Consider the following 15,587-nt stretch of genomic DNA (forward strand, 5'->3'; position numbering starts at 1 on the left):
GGGAAACCTGGCGCCTCCTGCCCGGGGCAGACGACTCGAAACCGGCCAGAGTGGAAGAGGAAGGAGGGGTGAGGGTCGTGAGGGACGGAAAAAAAAAAAAAGTAAATGCAGGCTGAGGCCGATTGATGGATGTCATATTGCTGCTTGCACTGACAAGCTCAAGAAAGCCAGGTCGTTTGGTTCAGCAGCATCAGAATTATGATTATTTTTATGATAATTGTGTTGGATTGACAAGCTCAAGGCTACATGCTAATACATTATTAATATGACAAATATTGTTACTGGCAAGCACATCATGTATTAATATTGCTGTTAGGGTTTGCTTTTTAAATGATGATGACAGTAATAAGCTTATGGCATTTTATTTATTGTTGTTATTGTTGCCACACTAAAGAAGCTTGGGGCAAAGTTGATTTTGCAGTATTACTATTGTTTTTAAATTTCAAAAGCTAAAGCCAAGCAGAATCTAAAATTTAATTTTCACATGAAAAGCTCAAAACATGCATGCAATTTATCGACTTTACATTTTATTATACTGATTATCTTAAAATAGGGTAATTTATTCATGATTGAGTTGATAAAAATTAGTTTGGTTTATAATTTGTTGTTTACAATTTTCAGTTTACATTGAAAAGCTCAGGGCCAAGCAATATTATTTTTTTCAGATTTTCCTGCTTTTTTGAAAGCATCAAATTCATTATTCCACTGAAAAAATGACTCCAGAATTTTCCCTTTTTCCGTTCTCCCCACTCCCCTTCGTCTTCTCATTGGTCTTCCTCTCATATCGATCGTGCGTCTTTTTATTGAGTAAGTTGAAGCAGCTTCAAGTGAATTAAAACCCTGCAGCCTTCAGTGAGGCGTTTACGTGCGCGTCATTGAGTCGGACCAAAAGAGCATCTCTTTCATACATATACTCTTTTCATCCCAGTGCAGTGTATGTTATCCTGGTTCCCGAATCGTTACTAAGCTCCAGTCCGTGTTTGCATGGGGGCAAAATGGGGGTGATGTTGCATTGCGCACGCGCACTATGAGGCCTAATTGGCCGTATCATTGGCTTTTGTCTTGTTTACAAAAGCGATAATTGAATTTCCGCAGCTGGGAAAGAAGAGGTTAGCCTCCATGCAGCCGCCTGTCATAGCCGACATTGGGATGCCCAACCCCGGCAGGGAGCAGCAGGCCGCCTCGGGGCAATCATGGAGAAAGGGAGGAATGGGGTGGGGGACATCTGTCTGCATCAAGTGGTGGTCCCTTTTTTTAAGAGGTATAATGCACACTTATATTTACATTATGGGTATTATTACAAGAGTTGATGGATGTATCTTCCCATTCATTTGTAATTGCAATTGAATTTTTAATGTTCATCCCAGTCGCAGTTTTCACGGGAAGAAATTCTTTTAATTTGTCATCGTGTGTATGTGTATATAAAATTATATATATGCTACTTTTTAAAAATGTTATAGCTGTGGGTATTTTGATGTAAGCTCATTTAGTCTGCATTCAATTTATTTGTACTGACACTTGATGAGCAAAATTATTATTCTTTCTTGAGGTCAATTGATTTGTTTGTTTTCTATTCACCTTCCATTGATATTCATTTATTTGTTCAATTCATTGGAACATATTAGTTTTTGCATTCAGTGTTTGTCATGATGTGCTCAACCGTAAAAATTTTTTTAGAACATTCCAAAAATGGCATCATGTTAAAACCTAAAAAAATGGAGTACACTGAAAACCTCAATGAGAGACAAGTTGGAAGACAAGGGGTATGTGAGGAGCTGATTGGCTGACCCTGGAGCAAATAGGGATGCTGATTGGATGCCAGAAAATGGAAAAGAAAGTCAATAGGAAGAAAAAGACAATCAAAACAACCACAGAAAATGAGGCCGAATCATGAAGAAAAAAAAAAACTATTTAAAAAGTGTGACGTTAATCTGCAAAAATGAGGCCAACCCCACTGCCCTCCCTCTTTATCACCCCCTCCCCTCAATGAATTTATTATTGTCGTCAGGAGGGGAAATAAAAGGCAGAGGGAGGAAGACGAGAAGAGAGCGAGCACATTAGGCCTGAGGGTGCATCATTATTAGAGAGACACACAACCCCCACCCCCTCCCTTTCATCCAATCAAAGCAAGCGGTCGAAGGACAAACAGCCAAGCTTCCCCCTAATTACGCCATGATACAATGCAATATTCCTGGCCGGCTATTCCCACATAAATCCATTGGGCGGCCCATTAAAGCTGCAGCGGGTGGGATCATTTACATGGCGGCACTCCCGCTATACAACACTACATGTTGTTGGTTTTTTTTCTCCCTCATTTTTTTTAAAATCCTCTTCTCATTCCCTTCCCCCAAGTGGAGCTACAACACTATTTCCTAGTAATGTCTGGCAAATTAAAGTATGGCCGGGGCTAGCTTGGCGCCGTTAGATAAATGCGCTCCATTAGGAGGTGCCCCAAGCCAGGCCTCCCGCCCCAACAATTGATTGTTTGTTTTCGTCCATCGACACGCACCGAAAACGGATGTGCATCGACTCTGGTTGCTCAAGCGATTTTTGGGGTTTTGTCATTTCTTTCATTGCCGTTGACAATTATAATCCAATTTGTCACTGCAATTGGACTGGATTGTTGTCAAAAACGTTTTCAAGGGTTTCATGCCGGCTTCACTTAAACCTTGGAATTGGTTTTAGTGACACAAAAGCAGAAAAAAGAATGAGGAAATTGTGGTATGTTGAGAAAAGCAAACTGCTCTTTGCTAAAGAACAGTAAAAGGAAAAAAGTACTTTTTCCCCTGTTTTTGAAGTTTAAAATTCTGTATGGCAGCGACAAACAGTACACAATATTTTGGGAAAGGTCATTTGATGAAGGGTTTTTAAATGCAACACATTGATAAATAACATCTTGTACATAGTTGAAAATAGTTTTCATGTAAATGTCTTCTTTTCAAGAAGGTAAAAATTGTTCAGTATTATTTTTATTGTTTGCTTAGGTGAAGTGCAACAGATTGCATTAAATATGTGCATGTCATTAAACTTTATTTGAAATAGAATCATGGCAGACTGCAACATCACCAAATGATGGCATCGTTTTGTCATAAAATTGGTCATCCAAACCCCTAATGATAGTATTTCAATTCTGTTTAAGAGTTCCAACAGGCTCAAGTTGACTCTGCTAGTTCACATGTATTTGATGTCAATCATCGTTAAAAGCAGTGAATGAGTTAAGAGAATTCATTCGGCACTTGGTTGATTAAAACAAAGTAACAAAGCAAAATGAACAGCGCAAGTTGATCAGTGAACTGTTGAAGCATGCCGTGATTCAACATGATTTCATTAGTTGGCATCTCTAACAATTAGAGGGAACGCCACCCACGGATTTAATCAGTGGTAACAGTACACCGTTTTGTTGTTTAAAAAAAAAATGATGACGACTGTATAAATTGCATGCCGTTCCATCGGCGTGTCCCGGTCGTAATTTAATAATTTAATAATCATACGGTGGGCTGTAGTGAGTCCGCGAGGAACCCGCTAGGATATTTGTGCATTAATTGATGTTTAGCGCGAGAGTGGTCTCATAGGTGCTGATTGCAGGTGCAATCATGAGAACGGCCTGCCATTGACCCCCCATCAACCCCTCCCACACCCCCTCCACTTCCTTACCCAACCCCGCTTCTAACCGCCTCTCCTCCCACTCTTCGCCTGCACATTCCTCGAGTTTTTTTTTTCGTAGAATAGATCCGGCTACTCCGGTTTGTTCCCACATCCCAAAAAAACGTGCACTGGTGTGAACGTTACTGCTTCTTCATTTTATTGTGCCTTGCGATTGGCTGGTAAAATAGAAAGGAAATCTGGAATAACAACCACCAAATCTGTGTCGTAGTACAAAGTGGAAGAGGAAAATGCACTGCTGAATATAGTGAGAGCCAAGTTGTGTTTTTATATCAGGACAGAGTAAAGGCCTGCTTGGCTGCAGTGCCGAGCGGTCGGCCCAGGCGGCTAATTACATTTTCCACCCTGACAAGAATGGAGCATCCCTTCCTATGTTATTAATCATAATGAGGGGAATATAATAAGCCGCCATTCATCACGCCGTTGACAGTCATCGTTTGCCATTTGCAAGACCGAACATTCTTCTTTTAATGGCCCCAAACTGAATTAATGTACACCCAGTCAAATGCCCGTAATCAATTGCGTATGAGATTTAGGACCTTTTAGCTGCACAATGCTTGATTTCCCAAGGACGCCCATCGATTGTCCAAGAGAGCGCTAGAGGTGTTTATGTGCTCTGTAGGCATTACTCCTTCAAGCAGTTGAAAAATGAGAAATAAATCACATAAAGGCACGTTTATTTACCACACAACTTTTGTAACGTGTCTATTTTCACAACATTCCTCAGACATATTTGAAATAAGTCAACACTCTTCTGACTGTCAATTGAGACTGTATGGAAATTTGATGCTACCATTGTTGGCCAGAGATATTGCATTTTGCAATTGTAATATTTAAAGCTTCTTATAAACAATACCTTTTTGTTTTTTAGTTGTTTCAATGGTTATGCATCTGCTTACATTAACAAACCCAAAAATACTTAAAGTAAAACTTTCTGAGGTGTGAGATTATTCATCAATCATTTTGAAAATATACATTGTTTGCTCACATCTGGTCTCATTTCTGTCAAAAATTGTCCCAGAATCGACTCAAAATGGATTGGATTTATAATTAAAATGAGCTATGAGCTTCATTATGGTTGGAATTCAAGTCACGTCTATGAGAGGGTCACCATTTTAGGAAATATATGACTCGCTGAAGCTCGTTAGCACATCTTTGGCGCACTTTCCTTCCTCTTTTGCCGTTCGTTGACGAGCGCAATCATTTCTTCATTAGCTTTTTATTTGTTTTCAGAAGTTCCACTGTGGGGCTATCGCTGGTCGGGATTCTCTTAATTACAAAAGGGAGGCGCTCCTCGATAAAAAAGCACTTCTTGGCGTGCGCCGGGCCTCCCGTAGGGCAATGTCTGATTGCGTCGGCGGGAGCTGATGAAGTTATACCCGAAGAGTGACCAAGCCGTCCGACTCGGACTTTCCGCTTCTTCCGCCTCAAGCCCGCCACGATTAAGAGGAGAAATTCCTTTATTTCCTACTCGTTAGCTGCGGAGCTTGTGGCTGCCCGCGGGCCCGATCGAAATGACGGCGCAATCTTGTTTCTTCCTCCAGATAGCCGTTGAGGAGGCGAAAGTACCTTCAGGATCTTTTCATTTTCAGCACTGTTATTAAACACGCTGATAGAATCCACTTCCACTCTCGTCTTCTCACGTATGTCTCGCTTATCAGCTGGAGATGAAATGTGCTTCCGCTGCACTCAACTTTGTGTGACATGCTGGACAATAATACGCTTAAGAGATGGTGACCCGACATAGAAAAATGTCACATTTGACACTATATAGTACTAGCAAGTGTTTGTTTAGTGTACTTTCATTCTTGCTATTTCCTATCTTGTTTTATGCTTCATTGTGTATCCTTTTTTAAATTCATTTTCTGAACCGCTTTATCACGGAGGGTGCTGGAGCATATCCCAGCTGACTCCGGGCCAGAAATGGGGGATACCACTAATCAGTGGTCAGCCAATCGCAGGGCACAAACAACCACTCATACCGAGGGGCAATTTAGAGTGTACAATCAGCCTACCACGCATGTTTTTGGAATCTGGGAGAAAACCAGAATACCTGGAGAAAACCCAAAAAGCCCCAGGGAGAACACGCAAATTCCACACAGGTGGACCAACCTGGATTTGAACCCAGGACCACAAAGCTGTGAGGCCAACACACTAACCACTCACCCACCAGGCCACCCTTGTCATATCTTTATGAATACCAATTCATATCACCTGTTGTGTCCTGCTCCTTGTGACTGGCCAATCAGCTTCCTCCCTCTACCTTTCGTCCTCACCAGGTGTATCTCATCTCAATTCCCATGTGTGTGTTTTTAAGCTTCCCGGTTCTGTTCAGTCTTGTTGTGCCATTGTTGATATCATGTTTCTTTCCTGTGCCCCTGTCCTGCTTGGTTCTTGTAAGTTTGTTTTTGATACCCTACCCACTCTCTTGTTAGTCTTATCCAAGATGGCAACCAGCTACACGCTCTGCTGTAAAATAAAAGAGCACTTGTTGCTCTTCCCAAGATGAGAATAGCACAGTCGATGTCAGACAATGAGTTAAGCTACATTAGAATTACTTAAAAGTGAAATAATTATCCCGTAAGTTAGTACAAAAAGAAAAAAAAGTTGTGCATATATATATGTATAAATATTTTTTTAAGCGGTATTAGTACAATACAAACAATCAAATGATTGCCTGGTCTGAACTTGAGCATGATGGACTCCACGCTCATCTGGTATAATGAAGTCCCCCTGGCTTTCTTTATTTGGGTTCCCCCTCCTCTGTGTTTACCTTTCTGGGCTGCAAAGTGCGACGTGACAAAGACGTGGAGCCGTTTGAAAGGTTTTGACTGGCGAGATGAAAGTTTTTCCAAATTCCAACGCGGCGCTCGTTCGCTTTTCGGTCGTCTGGCTCTCAAGTTACAAAAGGAGGTCAATCCATTTGCCGCTGACAAGATGTGAGCGGCGGCCGGCCGACACCAAACATAACTGACAGGTGAGCGGGCCTCTCCGCTCTGTCAGCTGTCCAATCGTGTGCCGTCATTTAGAAGAAGAAAAAAAGCCTGGTAGATAATGTTGCCAGTCTGGGCTTGTAGTTGTTGGTGTGAAATGCGATCTTGGCCTACTGTAACCTTTGCTTTCTTCCAGGTTGGACTGTCCCGCAGTAAAAGTGTCACCCCTGGGATTAGGATGTTCGACGGCTTCCGACAGAAGGCAAAGGCATCAAAGTCTGCGCAGTGGATGGGCCAGAAACCAGATAGGTCAATTTATGTTGCACATTAAAATTCACTACTTACTATATTGTTTAGGACAGAGCAGGTGTCACACAGGTGTTATTGGGTAAATTCAATCCAAAATGGAATATTTATGTCATTTTAGAAACTAAAAAAAAACTCCATCTCCAAATTTATTTAGCTTTATTATTTTAACCAAACACAATCAGAGTAGTGTTTATTTCTAAATGATTTTTATCCAAGTTATGGCACCTAAAAGAATCTCAATTATTTATTTTTTAAAGGAAAAGCATTTTCCATAACCCAAAACTAAGAAATAACTGTATCTCAGTCACAAAAATTATTTATATTTCCTCTGTAAAAGAGCAAACTTCTTTATTTCTGCACTTGAAAATAAGTATTCTAAACATTTTGTTATGTATGTATTCAGAGAACTACAAGAAAATATGTCAACCTAAATATTTAGTAGAAAATTGATAACAAGCAAATTCATCTTAAATTGTTAGGAATATTTCCTTTAAAATTATCAGTACATGAAGTTTGAGATAGTGAGTTTGTAGCGGACATGTCTGTGCATGCCGAGCGCCTCTCGTTGATATTGACACATTCCCATCTGCCATTGTTTGAACCCTGAGGATCACATCTTGGGAACTTGGCAAGCACCCCCACCCCCTCAGCCAATAGTCTCTTCTTCCTTCATTGTTACTGGCAAGCGGTGATCGATGCGCAGACTCAAGTTATGAACTTTGAAGGGTGTCTGGTTATCATCTTCTGGCTCCTCTCAAAGCGTCTTTAAACACTCAGTCACTTCATTTGACTACATCTGCTTGTGCTGTTTAAGGAAAAGAAGTAAGAAAATATGCTAAGTATTCAGGTATATCATTTATTTGGGGCTTTTTTTTTCTAGTCGTAGAAAATCTAAACCCCAATAAAAGATGTCCTTTTCGGATAAACCATAAAAATAATTCTTTGAATCTGTTTATTCCAATCTGCCCCCCGCAAAACAACCCAAAACTTAACCCAGCTGACTTTGGGCGAAAGGCAGACGACCCCCAAGACTGGTCGCCAGACAACCATTTGCATTCACGATCATATTGCGACCAAGCTGGAATCTAACCAACGCTTGCCAAGACCGCAGTCCGGCAAGTGAACCACTACATCAGGTGGCTTCACGTAGAATTTTCATTTTGTTTTGACCATGGAGAAAAAACCTCGCTCCCAATAGGTGATCGTTTTCAAGGCGCTACATGTTGCCGTTTTAACCGGATTGTTTTGACATGATCACGACACGTACCGACATCCGTTTAGTCTGCCGCGACACCTTGCCGATCGTCCCTAGATTGCCTTTTCCGAACCGCCTCGATAAGACGGTCAAACAAAGGAGTCTGGAGGAAGCACCCTCATGGGGCCCGGTCCGGCCGCCGGTATCATGGCATAGGGGCCGGAGGAAGGCTCGTTTGTAAGGCGCGTTTGACTTTGTGACACACGCTAATCTGGGTGATCTGAAGCGTGACGGACAGCGTTTAATGGGCTGTGGACGGGAGTTTCTCACTAAGTGCCATCATTCATACTCTTCAAGCCTCGCTGGCGAGCCTTTCAAGCGCCTCCGATGAAAAAGATTCATTGGATGGACGAAAAAACCCTCGGGCCATTGAGGAGGCTTTCGTACCTGTGTGGGAAGTTAGACCGTTTGCATGGAGTGCATCAGAGATTGAGGTTTGATCCCCGAAGGGCTTCCGTTGGCTAAAGTCGTCGTTTGGCCGGGTGTAATAGTCACGATTGCTTGTCACCCGCCGTGAGAGAGCTTTCAAAGCTGGTTCGAGCGCTGCACAAATGAGTCCTGCAAGAATCGTTTTGCAATAAGAGTGCCGCAGAATACGCTTTTTATTCGCTTCATTATGGAGGTCAATCCCTTTGCTCTAGGACTGTAACTGGGCTATATTTTTCAATAAAATTACACCAAGCTGGGTCTCTTGCAATTTTACTCATCATCAAAAATTTCACCTCAAACCATTCCTTCAAGGAATGTTTTTTTTAAGTACTTTCTGAGTTCCTTTCATCTCAGGTGACAAAAATCAATGCCTTAGACTTGTGATCATCATCATCATTAAAGTGAGCGAGCAGTTATAAGTGTTTTGCTGACCTTAGGAGTCGGGGGACGAACCTTTTGGGGAGCCAAACCAAGTCAATATTGAGGCGTACACTAGTCAATATAAACCGTAAAGTGTCTTTATACCACCTTGTTCTTTTTTCCGTCTCCAATAAAATCTTAACACTATCTGGTTAAAAATGTAGCAAAACTTGATACTATCTTATAAATAAATGAGTAAATATTATATAAATGATTGTTCTCATAACTTCATGATAACATTTCCCAAAATGACCTCGTTTTGGAAGTCAAATGAAGCAATAAAGTGCCCTTTTATTTTCAGTTCTGCTTCTTGCTTTTTCCAAAGTGACAGACTGAACTCTTGACACCATCTGCCCCAAAAGTGGATAAAATCACCCCCCCCCCCCCCCCCCTCGTTGCATCATGGGGTCTGTCGTTTTAAGTCAATTGACAAGACGGCATGAAAATTCCTCAGTTTATCATCAATGTTGCGAAATTGCTTTCAGGCAGAAGGATAAAAAAACATCAACATCTCATCAATCTGAGTGCTGTCTTCCTACTTGAAAATGACAGTGACGTGCTTACCCACAATGCATTATTCCACTTAGATACTTGACTTTTGCCGGCTGGCTCCTGCTTGCTGATGAGACAGGATCTGTTTTCCATCTTTTTACGAGCAGATGCAAAGTGAAGCTGCGGGACAGCTTTTAATTACACTTGGGAAGGGAAAAAAAGAGCTTTATTTTGATTTATTTGAAAAACAGCTACTAAAAGGACTATTTGAGATTCTCCAATATTGTTTCATTAAAACAATGTAGACAAGATGCCTATTTTATCACATTTTTTTATCATTCATAATATATGTAAAAGTTAATTTTATATATTAAAGGATATCTGTTCAAAACGGAATATTTCTCAAATGTTTCAGCAACAAACCTGTCCAAAATGTCAAAATTATTTGAAATATATACCTTCATATGAAATAATTTGGAGGCCCTTGAATTAAATTGAAATTAAATTGTGGAATACTTTGTAATAAAAGCAAATATTGAATGGTGGTCCAACAAAAGTAAATTGTATCATATAGTAAGAAAATACAGTACATAAAATGCACAATTTGTGTTTTCTGTTTGTCAGATAACTGCATTTATTTTGTGTGAGCGGGTCCAGGCATGGACATCCGACAACAATCTGCAGCTATTGATCTGTGCTGGTATTTTAAGTTTAGGGTGAGGGGCGCTCGATCAGGTTTCCACACTCCCAACTTGCTATAAGAGGTCCCCAAGAGAGAACACCCGCCCTACCGCCCCTCCGCTATCCCCACCAGTTACCCCACAGTACGGCAAGAAAGAAGCGTTGACGGGGTCGTTGAGTAGCTTGACTCTAAAGATAGTACCGGCACGTCATTGAGGAAATAGTCGGCCATTAACGCCCTTCCCTCCCGCCTATTCACGTCTAATGATTTTGTTGAATGCGTCCTTTAACTGACCTGCCTTGACTAACTCAATAACATTTTGACATGTATTAGACTAAATTACACTTAAGGCAAATAAACGCCACCTTCCAACATGCGCCTCATTATTCCCACAGGGAAGAAAAACAGGCAGGAAGTGTCATTATTGAAAACAGCATTCAGTTGCTCACCAAAACTGCGCCAAAGGATTATATATTATGAAAGATCATCTTACCATATGCGGAGAAGAAATCTTTAATTTAGTCAGTCGTGAATTCATGTTGCAGCAAACAGTTTCTGTCATCTTTTCTCAATCAAAATGAATTATATCAAGCCAGTAAGTAAACGTTAAACTTCCAGTAGATTTTGACTTATTTACGCCACAAAATCCAGTATTAGGAGTAATACATAATTCCATAAAAACAGTATTAGTAAATAAGTACTAAATGTTGAAAATGTGAATTCAAAAATACATCTGAAAAAGTAGACAATTCTAAAAAAAATAACACATTCAATGTATATATATATATATATATTTTTTTTTGTGTACCTATGTATTCCCCCAATATTTATTGAGTCATATTATTTACTGCCAGCCCAAGTATATTGTCTTCACGTAGTATGTCTTGGTATTTACTAAAAGAAAAAATACATGTATACTATATTAAAAATACCGATTAATTGATTCACCCCTCCACAACATCAAACATGCATTGAAGCATGAAGGGGTTAAATGTCTGGCGGTCCCTTTCTGGGGGTCTCTAACAATTTCAAAGCAGATGATTGGTCACTTTCACGCCTGGCTGCCCTCAAGGCTAACATAACTGTTTTTAGAGGACATTTGGCCTAACATCAATGCAGCCAATATGATGAGTGTATAACGTTACCGTGGAGGCCCCCGCAACAGATAGGGAAGAGGGGTCCTTGGGGATGAGGGGGTTTATTTTAGCATACCTCTTGTTACGTTCATTTGATAAATGCTGCCAAAATTGCTGCAAAACAAAAACAAAATAACAGTGGTCAACAAAAATATGTCCCAATAGTGCATTTAAGTAATTTTATGATGTAAAAATCAAATTCTGTCTGTAGACTCTCTTTTATTTTTTATTTTTTGTGCAAATCTAGATTTAATATTCAACATGAATTGCAAAAATAATTGCAAAGCAAAGCTTTTGACAAAGAAAAGGAAAAATTAAAGCTAACACAAAAATAGTTGATAAATCGCAAAGTCCAATCATTTTTACTTTCTATGGAATCAGTAGCTTTAACTCAATTAGGTTGCTGTCTACATCTTGTGGAAGCAAAAGTGTCCTCTAACGTGTTCAGAATAATAATAATGCAGCCATATTGCTGGCCGTTAAGAAAAAGCAAAAGATGGTTAATCAAACATTATTATGCTTGCTTATGAATCCTGTTAGTGAGAGGAGGGAGTGCTTGAGGATCTTCTTCCCACATCTAAATGACGTTAGCACAGCCTTTTTAATTCAGATAATAATTCCTCATTTGTAATCATCCGCCGTCATATTAAAGACGTCAGGAAATACAAGCCTGGTTGAATTTTTTTCTCCCGTTATTCAGCTAACTCTTTGCATAACAAGATTTTTTTTTTAACTCATTGGCTGCCACTAATGACGATGGATCACCAATTTAGTTAAGTCTATATGATTGGAAATCAGGGCCCTATTACATCATTTTAAAAGAACTATAATCCGGTAAAAAAAACAGGTTTTTAAAATGGATTGTATGTCTATAACAATGAATGAGTTAAGGACTACAAACAACCACATTATGTGACTATCTCCATCTAGCGTTAAAGCTGAGAAGTGCAGTAGAATGTAGCCCCCACTCAAGCCTCTTGTGTATGCCATATTTAATCCTATTTGTATCATTTGCTGCAGGCCTATAAGAACAGGTCCGCACACCATAGGTTAGACACCTGTACTCTGTGTATGTAGTATTATATGAGCAAGTAATGGGGTCTAATGGGGTTTGATGCAGCACTTTTCAAATCAAGTGAGCATTTTGTCCCCAAAGAGGCCCACGCAAGGATTTGCTGAGTTTTGCAGAGAAAAATGACGCTCCCCACACTGTCATGCGCAACCTATTAGTCTCTCTAAAGGATGATGAATTACAGGCAGAGGGGGAGGAAAACCCCAACACGCAAAGATGGGGGGTTGTTTGTTCATAAGAATGATAAAGTGAATAAGTTTAATAGCCGAAGATGAGCGAGATGAAGAAGAAATAAAGTCAATGGGGAATTCCATGGTCTACTTTTTGAGGGTTTCTTGCGTGTGACGTCTCTGATGGATGGAGTTGGTACCAAACATTTCAATTCAAAGACAAAAATATTTGCCCAAGGCGCTATTTTTTTTAAGGTCATGTAAGTGGTAATGTTGATTTATTATTGTTTTCACTCCAGCAATGAGTTTGTGTTGATGGAATTTTACTAAAGTGGATTTAATTCATGGAAATTTGATATGAATGATGAGAGCAATTGAAGTTTTCAATGACTTTGAGAAATGTACAAGGTATCAATTTCATGGCAGATTGATTTAAAAATTGAAATATTAAATTAATAATTACTAAAGTGAATTAAAACATGTTCATTGGTGAAACAAAGTTAAAAAAAAAGAAAGACTTTCAAGATTCCACTCATTGCCAACAATATATAAATCATCACAATATAAAATCATCTCAATTAGGGAAGAAAATAAATATAGACTAAATAGAACAAAGTTCCACGTTAAAAAGATGGCTTTAGTTGAAATATATGTACCCAAAATTAAAAATAAATTCATGAAGTTACACTCCTTAATAATGTAATACAATAAAATGCAATATATATTTCATTTTTAGATTTTATTAGTACTAAATACTGCTAAAATAATGTATTCAATTAATTAGATAATTTTGTCCAGTTAAAATATTTACCAATAAAAAAATACATTTAATCATAGAACAGCTTTCATAACAATAAAAAAATGTCCCCAATCCATGAATCATTTGGCTCTCATTTTCCATCAAAGCCAATCACGTGTCAGAGGGAAAACAAATCGTCTTGTTGTAATATTCTGGCAGGGGGGAAGAACCCACTTAAGTAAGTGGGGACTCTTCTCTGCTTAATGGACACGCACGCTTGGCTCTGACGTTGATGAATGAGGCGCATTCCTACCTGAGCCGCCGCTTAAGTGCTGACGGGATGAGCTCATCAACTTTTTCCCCATTTACGCTGAACACTCGCACTTGGAAAGTGTCCTCAACTCCTCCAAAAAGTCTATCTAAAAAAAACGACAGTTCACTTCAAGCTCTGCTTTTGGTCCGTTGTCAGCAACTTTATTAGTGCACCAGTTTATTTTTAATTAGATTAGTAGTAGTAGTTCTTACATCAACTATTTGACAAATTAAAAAAAAATCATCCTCAAAACAAAGTGAATCTTATTTAAAACATTTTACTTACTCTTCTTAAATGCAAAATATTAGATGTCAATTTATTCCAGTACAGTAGAATCGGTTTAAAGAAATTTTGAAAAGTTTTTTTTAATGTTAAATGAAATAATAATGAACATTTAGTTTAATTTTAATCACACTAAAAATCATTTTCTATCCTTCTCCCCTCTGTTTACATAAAATGGTATTTATTTAAAACAATTTCCTCACCTAAACATATATCAGACTATATTTCATACAAATTATATAGAATTGAAACATAGTCCAATCTTAATATCCGAGTACATAATTTTTGTATTCATACAATCTTACTTTGTTCCTCAAAATCGAATTCAAACTTTTCAAAAGTTTTATTTGATTTAACTTTATTTAACTGTCAATTACTATGACGTATTTCTCTGGCTTCCAATGAGTGAAGAACGTGTAAAAATGAGTAAAAAAAAAGATAATACAATATATAATATATTCTCCATGTATAAAAATAAAACATGAAAACACTACTGCACATTGGGAAAAAGACACCTATATAAGTTTGATGTGAAAGAACGAGGCCATCAAAGGCATCGATCTGGCATTGCAGAAGAGAGATTGCGCGGGGGGAGCATGAGAAGGAGGGGATGGGCGGCTTAGGCGTCGGTGTTGACATCAAGCGTACCTCGGAGGCTCGTCAAGAGGAAGAGCGCCGTTGTTCTCCCACGTCGAGACGGGAAGCTAGCGCCAGCGCCGGGGCGGCGCGTCTGGCTTGGAAGGATGAGCTCATTCTCATGGGCGCGGGGCGGGCACCCACCCGCCTTCTTCCGCTTCCTTTTGATTTGACATGATGGATGTGACAAGTTGAAAAACAACATTAGGTTGAAAACATGATCACACGCCATCTTTTTCATAGGCAGAGCCTTTCTTATTGCTGTGTGTAGATTGCAGACTCTGTTCATGTGTGTGGTTAGTGCAATGTATCATCTGCCACAAAGCCATGCAAATACAGAACTAGACGTCCAATCCATTTGAAGCAGCAGGGATTGGACGCAACATTGAGTAGGGTGACCATTCGTCCTTGAAAACCATATTTTTCACAAAATCGGTGTTATTATATTAGTGCTGGCCAACATTGTATTTGTTGTCGTATTGGTACTGATGTTAAAATTGGTACAAGTGAAATATGAAACGGCGGAGTGTTTGTCCAGCATCAAAATCTTCTTTAGGTTCATATGGCATTATTAAAAGAAAAAATGGAAGCCATGTCATGTGGCATCATAGTCATTTGTAACGTTTGTCAGAGTGGACTGGACGGCGTTTACTTTGGGCCCGAAGAAAACAACACTTCAATTACGGAAGACGTCTCGGCGAGGACAGTCGCCGTGAGGGTAATAAATGATGACGAAGCGCTCTGTCAGAGTGTCACTCTTATTTCTTGACTTGAACCTGAGTGGGGGAAAAAAGTCAATATGTCAAGCAGTGAATGCAATTTCCGTAGAAACGTGAATGGAGAAGAGCTGACTCTAACAAAAAAAAAAACGGTGCAATTCGTTGTCTTGTCCAAATGTTGAACGATGGGCTTCAATGGGTCAAGAAATGTGGAAGTTTTTTTTTTTCCAGGGAAATGCGGATTGCCTTGAGAAAGTTGAAAGAAGTAATTGGATAAAAAAAGAGGCATAATCATTTTTGAAAAACTTTTTGGGAGCTTCATTTTGGGTGTATTGGC

At 39.4% G+C, this 15,587-nt stretch overlaps 1 protein-coding gene across 3 annotated transcripts in view; it reads left to right on the plus strand.

Moving 5' to 3' along the window:
- Nucleotides 1-15,587, plus strand: part of adad1 (adenosine deaminase domain containing 1 (testis-specific)) — a 52,820-nt gene that overhangs the window by 16,897 nt on the left and 20,336 nt on the right. For 2 of the 3 annotated variants that reach the window (XM_077732484.1, XM_077732485.1), the window contains one exon: nucleotides 6,793-6,905. The gene's annotated coding sequence lies outside the window, so the exon portion shown is untranslated. Of the gene's footprint in view, nucleotides 1-5,997; nucleotides 6,060-6,792; nucleotides 6,906-15,587 lie in introns of those variants that run through there. The other variant, XM_077732483.1, reaches the window with a different exon arrangement.

Source organism: Stigmatopora nigra, chromosome 14 (assembly GCF_051989575.1).
Source record: "Stigmatopora nigra isolate UIUO_SnigA chromosome 14, RoL_Snig_1.1, whole genome shotgun sequence".
In the NCBI taxonomy this organism is placed as follows: Eukaryota; Metazoa; Chordata; class Actinopteri; order Syngnathiformes; family Syngnathidae; genus Stigmatopora; species Stigmatopora nigra.